This window comes from Jaculus jaculus, chromosome 8, assembly GCF_020740685.1.
Source record: "Jaculus jaculus isolate mJacJac1 chromosome 8, mJacJac1.mat.Y.cur, whole genome shotgun sequence".
Taxonomy (NCBI): Eukaryota; Metazoa; Chordata; class Mammalia; order Rodentia; family Dipodidae; genus Jaculus; species Jaculus jaculus.
This window is the reverse complement of record NC_059109.1, coordinates 71,866,310-71,875,455: the sequence shown is the minus strand read 5'-3', so window position 1 is coordinate 71,875,455 and position 9,146 is coordinate 71,866,310.

The following is a 9,146-nucleotide window of genomic DNA, read 5'->3' as shown; positions in this document are numbered from 1 at the left end:
CCCGCCCTGCAGCACCCGCTCCCGCCCCCGTCTAGGCGCGGGACCCCTCGCGGAGACTCCCTCTCCAGAGCGGACAGAGCCCCCCTCCTAGTCCTCAGCCAATCCGTCCGCAGCACCAGCCTCCTACTCAGCCCCGCCCTCCAGTGGGTAGATGCGACCCTGACCCGCGGAGGCCCCACTTTTCCCGCCATCGCCTGGCTCTCTGCGGGACCCTTAGCTTCTGCATGGGACACTCTGAAAGACCTGGGTGGGCGTTGAATTCCCTCGGGGCTCCGGCCTCGGACCTTTTGGGCAAGAGGCCTTCCACCTCTAACTTGCTCATGAATCTTCTCTTGATTGTCTGACATTTGGACGGACTTGGAGCTCTGAACAGATTGCCCAGTTCCTTGTTCCCTTTAGGTAGAGCCTGGGGCCCCGCTCATCAGGGGATTCCCCCAGATCTTGGGACCTTGCCCGTCCTTCTCCGTTCCCTCCCATCTCCTTGAGCCTTGGGCCTCCAGGCTACTACAATGGGCTCCTCTGTGATGCCTGGAGAAGGCGGAGACAAGGAGAGAATTAGGAATGGTGAAGGCTTTGGAAAGGAGGGGGGGGGGTTGGCTGTCGAGGCTTAGGGGCCAGAGCCCAGGATTAGGACCCTTCTTCAGGGTCGGTGAACGTTTTCTGAGTTCCTCCTCACTGTCTCTTCCCCACTACATCCCCAGTTTCTCTTCCATCAGAGGAGGGGCCAGCTAAGGGATCTGACCCCACGCTTGCATGCCAGAGCTTTACTTTGGTTGCACACAAAGTGGGCTTGGTTAACAAAGTTCTAGCTTTGGGCTTAGGTTAAGCGCTTGCCTGTGAAGATAATTAAGGACCCAGGTTCGAGGTTCGATTCCCCAGGACCCACGTTAGCCAGATTTACAAGGGTGTACATGCATCTGGAGTTCCTTTGCAGTGGCTGGAGGCCCTGGCACGCCCATTTTCTCTATCTGCCTCTTCCTCTCTGTGCTCTCAAATAAACAAATAATAAACAAACAACAAAAAAAGAAAGTTCTAGCTTTACCCACTCTACCCCACCCACAAACTGAAAATGTATCCTCCATGGCTTCTAGATGGGAAAGGAAAGCCATGTGAAGGTCTCCCAGAAGGGGTGGAGGAGAAAGGCGCATCAGGGAGATGTTGTGCCCCTCTTGAGTCAGGACCAGAAACCCAGCAGCAACCTCCATTTAGGAGGCTATTGGAAAGCCACCCAATCCCGGGACAGGGCAAGCAAGGTATGTCACTACAGCTGGAGGGTAATGTTTAGAAACCATCTCACTGTGGATGCAGTCTTGTGAGGCTGGGATGTCAGAACTAGACAGTTGTAACAGAGGGAAGGGGGAAGTAAGACTGTCAAGGGGACAGGCTCCTCTTGTCATCTCAGGATGCGGAACTCCACCCTATCTTACCTGGATGGATCTGGACACTGTTGGAAATGCATCAAAAAAGAATATAGTGGCTGGAGAGATGGCGTAGCACTTAAGGTGCTTGCCTGCAAAGTCAAAGGACCCAGGTTCGAGTCTCCAAGTACCCATGTAAGCGAGATGCACGAGGTGACTCATTTGTCTAGAGTTCATTTGCAGTAGCTAGAGGCCCTGGTGCACCCATTCTGTCTGTGTCTGTCTCCATCTCTTTTTCTAGCTCCTTCCTCCCTCCCTCTTTCCCTCTCAAATAAACACAAATTAAAACATTTTTAAAAAGAGAACAATTATAGGCCATTGCCGAGGCCCTTGGTTTCCCACCAGGAATAGATGGTAAGACCCTATTTCTGAAGACTCCACATACTTGGGCTACAAGATCACTGAGAAATCCTGCTGGAACTGAGCTGATAACCTCCCCCATGTAGACCAGCTGATAGAAAGCTGGAAGAAGCCATTCTGCATGCAGTTCAATGGGAGAGAGAAAACACCAGTGAAGATACTCAACAGTGGACACTGAAAGCCTTGTATTTGGCCAGCCAGGCCAAATGAGCCAAGGGGTGCAATACTGACACTCCTGCCATGGTGGAAACCATCTGCCCTTTAATTGGACTGGAGGCTGCTCCATGGGAGGGTATACATCCCTGATACCAAAAACCTACAACAGGGGTAGTCATGAGCCCTAAGGGTATAACGTCTACTGCTATCTGGCTAAATGTATATGCTATGTCTATCAAACTGCCCAGTAAGCACTTCTCTTAATGTTCATGCCCATATATTAATGCTACTCTCACTTTTGGTAGAGAACCTTCTCTTTTCAGATGGCAGTGACCTTGGGATGACTCAGAAGGCATCATGGTCCTGGAAAGAAGTAACAGGAGTGCTCAGTACTGCAATATCTCTATCACACCTTCCAAGGCTCAATGTCTATTGCGGAAGAGGTGGTGGAAAGAATGTTGGAGCCAAAGGAAGGGTAGGACTTCTTACAACGTGCTCCCCCCAGACACAAAATGGCCTGTATATCCATGACCTCACAGTGCCTGACACTACCTACACAAGACCATCATAATAGGAAAAGATGATGACATCAAAATAAAAAAGAGACTGATTATGAGGGGGAGGGGCAGGGAGGGCATTACCATGGGATATTGTTTACAATCACGGAAGTTGTTAATTAAAAAAAATAAAAAGAAATGCCACTGAGGAAAAAAATAAATAAAATTTTTTAAAAAAGAAAGAGAACATGCTTAATCCCAGTCCTTGGGAGGCAGAGGTAGGAGGATCACCATGAGTTTGAGGATACCCTGAGACTACATAGTGAATTCCAGGTCAGCCTGGACTAGAGTGAGACCCCACCTTGAAAAAACCAAAAATAAATAGATAAATAGAACAAAAAATATATATGCTGGGGAACCCTAAGAACCTTCTTCCCATCAATTAGAAACATGGAGATAGAGCTCTTTCCAACCATCTAGTCAAGCCAGAGTATAGCTTCCTTGGAATTTTTGCCTGGGAGCTAAGAGTGAGATTTTGTTACCCTCTGGCATCTACTCCATAAATCCTGTCCAGTAAAGGCTTGTAGAGGCCTGCACATAGAAAACTTTAGAGAATTTGGCGGGGAGGGATGGCATGCATACTTGGGATTTGCAAGCATGTTCATATGTGTGGACATGTATGTATGCAGATGTATGTGTGCATGTATGGAAGCCAGAATTCAATTTTAGGTGTCTTTCTTAATAGCTATCCAACTTATTTATTGAGACAGCTTCTCACTGAACCTGGCTGAACCCTGAGCTCACCAAATTGACTAGACTGGCTCGCTAACAAGCCATAGGAATCCTGTTATCTCTGCCTTCCCAGCGCTAGGGTCACAGGCATGTGCTATAGTGTCTGTTTTCTACATTGGTGCTAGGGATCCAAACTCAGATCCTCAGGCTTGTGAGGTTGCCAACTGAGCCATCTCCCAAGCCTGCCGTGCAGGATATTATAAACCTTATTCAACACTATTTCAAATCCAGCTGACTCATTACCAGTCTTGAGAAACTGAATCTTCCCTTACTAGGACTTATAGTCATTATACTCAAGGAAATTGGGAGAAGTAAAATTTAGTGGAGTTCACAGTTCCTACAGTTAGGCAGTGAAATATAAATTCGGGTGGCTATGGGGATCAATGAATTTCTGCGAAGAAAGTATTGGATGGTTTTCCTTCCATGGAAAAGTTACTGAGAGTTTTTGAACTGGTGTGGTATGAGAGTTTGAATTCAGGGTCTGGGTGCAACTTACTTCCCTTTCCCCCAGGAGTTTCAAAACCTGTTAAATTAACAACATTTTAAAAATTTAATTTAATTTATTTATTTATGAGAGAGAAAGAGACAGAAAGAGAGAACAGGCATGCCAGGGCCTCTAGCCACTGCATACGAACTACAGACATACGTGTCCCCTTGTGCATCTGGGTTACGTGAGTCCTGGGAATTGAACCCGGGTTCTTAGGCTTCACAGGCAAATGCTGTGACCGCTAAGCCATTTCCCCAGTTCCAATGTTTATTTTAAAAGATATTTTTATTTATTTGCAAGGAAAGAGAGAAGAGAATGGGTGCACAAAGGCCTGTAGCCACTGCAAAAGAACTCCAGACGCATGTGCCACTTTGTGTATTTGGCTTTATATGGGTACTAGGGAATCAAACCCAGGTTGTTAGGCTTTGGAGGCAGGTGCCTTAATTGCTGAGCCATCTCTCTAGACCACAAAGTTTACTTTTTTAATTTAAAAATATTTTTATTATTAAAGGCATGCACCACCAAAAAAAAAAAAAAAAGAAATATTTTTATTGCTGGGCGTGGTGGCACACACCTTTAATCCCAGCACTTGGGAGGCAGAGGTAGGAGGATCGCTATGAGTTCAAGGCCACCCTGAGATTTCATAGTGAGTTCCAGGTCAGCCTGGGCTAGAGTGAGACCCTACCTCGAAAAACAAAAACAACAACAACAAAAAATTATATATATACACAATGGGCATGCCAGGGCTTCTAGCCATGCAAATGTAATACAGATGCATGGGCTACTTTATTTATTTATAAGGAGAGAGAGAGAAAGAAAGAGAAAATGGTCATGCCAGGGCCTCTAGCCACTGAAATGAAATCCAGATGCACGTGACACTGCATCTGGCTTTACGTGGGTCATTAGGCTTTGCAGGCAAGTGCCTTAACCACTGAGCCATCTCTCCAGCCACCAACAAAGTTTATTTTAAATGAGTCATATATGCTTACTTACAGTGGCTGATACCACTCTCTCCAAGGAAAGCACCTAAAAGCATGTGTATGCACACAATAAAGGCTGTATGGATGAGAATGATTTTGGATAGATGTTGTAAAGCACTAAGGTATAATGGAGAAGTTAGAGGCTGGGAAGAAACTGGTTCAGTCGTTTTCTCTAAGCTGTACAGTAAGTGGAGAAGCTAGGGCTTGAGACTAGGCCATCTGACGCCAGAGCCTTCACTCTTAACACCTAAGTTATAAAACTTTATATAAGTTATCAATATCCATAAAAGAACTCTTTTATTTTTTTAAATTTTTATTTATTTATTTTTGGTTTTTCAAGGTAGGGTCTCACTTTAGCCTAAGGTGACCTGGAATTCACTACGTAGTCTCAGGGTGGCCTTGAACTCACGGCAATCCTCCTACCTCTGCCTCCCGAGTGCTGGGATTAAAGGCGTGCGCCACCACGCCCGGTTTACATTTTTTTTTTTAATGTGAGAGTTATCTGGGAGAAAAGGTAATGTTCAAAGTTCTTTTATGAGCCAGGCGTGGTGGCGCACGCCTTTAATCCCAGCACTCAGGAGGCAGAGGTAGGAGGATCACTGTGAGTTCAAGGCCACCCTGAGATGACAGAGTTAATTTCCAGGTCAGCCTGGACCAGAGTGAGACCCTACCTCAAAAAACCAAAAAAAAAAAAAAAAGTTAACTTTGCTATTTTAATAGCCAGTACTGAGTTTCTAAAAGTGATCCATATGTCCATATGTCCCTGTGGGTCAGAGAAGAAAACTTGCTTTTTTTTTTTTTTTTTTTTTGAGGTAGGGTCTCCCTCTAGCTTGGGCTGACCTGGAATTCACTATGTAGTCTCAAGGTGGCCTCAAACTCATGGTGATCCTCCTGCTTCTGCCTCTTGAGTACTGGGATTAAAGGTGTGTGCCACCATGCCTGGCTTAAAAATCCACATTTTATCTACACCTGTTATAGAGTAATAGTTAAAATAAGTTCCAAGAAGTTACCCATATGGTTGGAGAAATACTGTTATGCATAGTGTCATCCTTACCTGGGGGAGGCAGAAGAAGTAGCTGTGTCTATACTGTTTATTGCCTGGTTAAAGAGTTCCAACTGCCACGCCTGGCCTGTTTTTTTTTTTTATTGACAACTTCCATAATTATAGACAATAAACCATGACAATTCCTTCCCTCACTTTCCCTTTGCAACTCCACTCTCCATCATGCCCCTTCCCCCTCTCAATCAATCCCTCTTTTATTTTGATGCCATCATCTTTTCCTCCTTATTATGATGGTCCTGTGTAGGTAGTGTCCAGCACTTTGAGGTCATGGGTATCCAGGCCATTTTGCGCTGAAAGAGTGCATTGTAAGGAGTCCTACCGTTCCTTTGGCTCTTACATTCTTTCTACCACCTCTTCCACAATGGACCCTGAGCCTTGGAGAGTGAGATAGAGATGTTTCAGTGTTGAGCACTCCTCTGTCACTTTCTCAGCACCATGGTGCCTTTTGAGTCATCCCAGAGGTCATTGTCATCTGAAAAGAGAAATTTCTCTAACCAAAAGTGAGAGTAGCATTAATATGTGGGCATGAACATTAAGAGAAGTGCTTAGTGGCCAGTTTGGTAAGCATATTATATGCATTTAGCTAGACATTACCCCTTTCTAACAGCTTCATATTTGTGTCCTTTTGTGCCTCTGACCAACCTCATCTCTAATCATGCCTGTGCTATGGGCAGCCACTAATGACTCTTTAGACACAGTGATTTTCAGTTTTTTTTTTTTTTTTTTTTTTTTTTAAGATGCCTTGTTTATACCTGATTCAGAACTTTTCTGGCTCTCTTTTCCTTCTGCTAGGAATCTTTTCAGTTTTACTCACTGGCTGTCATCCTTTAGACCTGTACTAAATAAAGTATTGCCCGTTTTCTCTGACCACCTGATTTATGAGGCTGTCTTGGGGCTGCAGAGGTGGCTTACAGGATAAGGCACTTGCCTGTGAAATCTAAGGACCTGGGTTCAATTCCCTAGTACCTACATAAGCTAGATGCACAAGGTAGCACATGTGTCTGGAGTTTGCAGTGGCTAGAGGCCCTGACATGCCCATTCTCTTTGTGTCTCTATATACCTCCCTCTCTCTCAAATAAATAAATAAAATATTAAAAAGTTTCTCTTACTCTGTTTTACTCACTCACATTATTCATCTGTACCTAAATATATATTTGTCTGTTCTCTGTCTTTCATGGTAGACCCACCCCCAACCACATGTTAATCTAAAAATCTGTGGGCTGGGAAAATGGCTCAGCAATTAAAGGCATTTGTTTAAAAATAAACTCTATGAAGTCAGGACCGTTATCTATTACGTCACTGCTCTATCTTAGCTAGTGTCTGACCAGATCTGAAAAGATACTCTCAGTCCATATACAGAGTGTAAGAGGAGCAAGATGCCCCATAAAATGGTATTGGAGGTGGAAACATGGAAGCTACTGCTGTTGTTTTGCTAAATGGACATGTTGTGTTTGCCAAACTACCTTCTTTTTTTGTTGTTGTTTTTGTTTTTTCAAGGTAGTATCTCATTCTGGCCCACTGGAATTCACTATGTAGTCTCAGGCTGACCTTTGAACTCACCTCAATCTACCTACCACTGCCTCCTGAGTGCTGGGATTAAAGGCATGTGCCACCATGCCTGGAAAACTGCTTTCTGAATATTTACATTTATGCCTATAGTTTAGTACTGCTCTCAGCATTGATCAGAGAAGCTTCTTGTGGCAGAGGGCAGTAGTTACTGCAAAGTGCTGAGCATAAGTGACTGTTAAGAGCTCAACTCTAAATGAGACATTATGTCATTCCCTCCAAGACCCAGGGAACATCACAAAAGAAGAGACTAAAAGAATATAGGTGCTGGAGGAAGGGGAGGAGTGCTATGGAACACTGTCTTGGGAAGTACCACATGGCCACTGCACTCACAAACTCCCAGCAGCTGTGACTGCCTGCATAGTACTGGGCCATCAACATCCTGTCATGGACCAGGAAGGAGCTCACAAGGCCCTGCCCCTCCCGGTGGAGTTCTAGGGCATTATGGTTACTAGGGGAAGGGGAGACATTTTCTTCAGTGGTGTAGCCATTGGTAGGTTGTCCTTGTTCTAGTAAACACCCTCTACTGTGTTCATACCAGCAAACCTAATGACACTCAGCGAGTCACAAAAAAAGACATGATCATAGGAGCACTTGGGAAGAAGAAGGGGTTAGCAGGAGTTTGAAGGGAACAAGAGAAGGGAATGTGGGGTAAATATGATCAGAATACATTATACTCATGTATGAAACTGTCAAAAGACAAGTTAATTTAAAAATAGTCCTCCATGTTTGGCCAAGAAGGAAAAGTCCCTATTGAGGATAGAAACTCATAATCTGAGTTTTCATTTTTCTTGGCATGTAGTTTGCTGATTTTTCTACTACTACCACAGTGGCCTCAGGGACTCCTTGCTCTTCTTTCCTGTTTTTTTCAGAATTCTATAGGAGACTGTCCCTAACTCAAAAGAATAACCCATCAGCAGCATCGAAGTACAGAGTGCTGTGCCTCAGCGTGGCTGCTGGGTCGTCAGTGGCCTGCCTCCCTCCTGCCCAGAATGCCCAGTTAAAATCAACAATTAGCAGGATGTGGTGGGGCACACCTTTAATCCTAGCACTTGGGAGGCAGAGGTAGGAGGGTCACTGTGAGTTCAAGGCCACCCTGAGACTCCATAGTGAATTCCAGGTCAGCCTGGGCCAGAGTGAGACCCTACCTCGAAAAACAAAACCGAACACAACAACAACAACAACAAATCAACAACTATGGGGACACCAGAGACTACAACCCCCAAAGCCAACTATGAAAGGCAGGTGAAAAATCTCCAAAAAAAAAAAAAAAGGGGGGGGGGACTGGTTTGTGAGTTTTTAAAACATTCCTTTTGTGCCCAGGAAAAAAAATATTCAGAGGTGACTTTATTTTTATTAAAATATTTAATTAGTTAATTTACTTGTTTATGAGAGAGAGAGATAGAGAGAGAGAGAGAGAGAGGGAGGGAGGGAGAGAGAGAGAGAGAGAGAGAGAATGTGCACGCCAGGGCCTCTAGCCACTGCAAATGAACTCCAGACACATGTGCCACCATGTGCACCTGGCTTATATGGGATCTGGGGAATAGAACCTGGGTCCTTAGGCTTTGCAGGCAAGTGCCTTAACCACAAAGCCATCTTACTGGCTCATTGGATAAGCATGTACAAGCATGAGGCACTGAGTTCAGCATTTAGCATCCACATAAAAAGCTGGGCATGGCCACACACACCAGTATCCCCAGCCTTGAAAACAGAGGTAGGACGATCCCTGGGACTTGCTGGTTAGCCAGTCTAGCCAAAAACTGGTGAGCTATAGGTTCAATGAGAGACTCAAATAAGGTAGAAGAGCCTGAAAGGAAGATAGGCAAC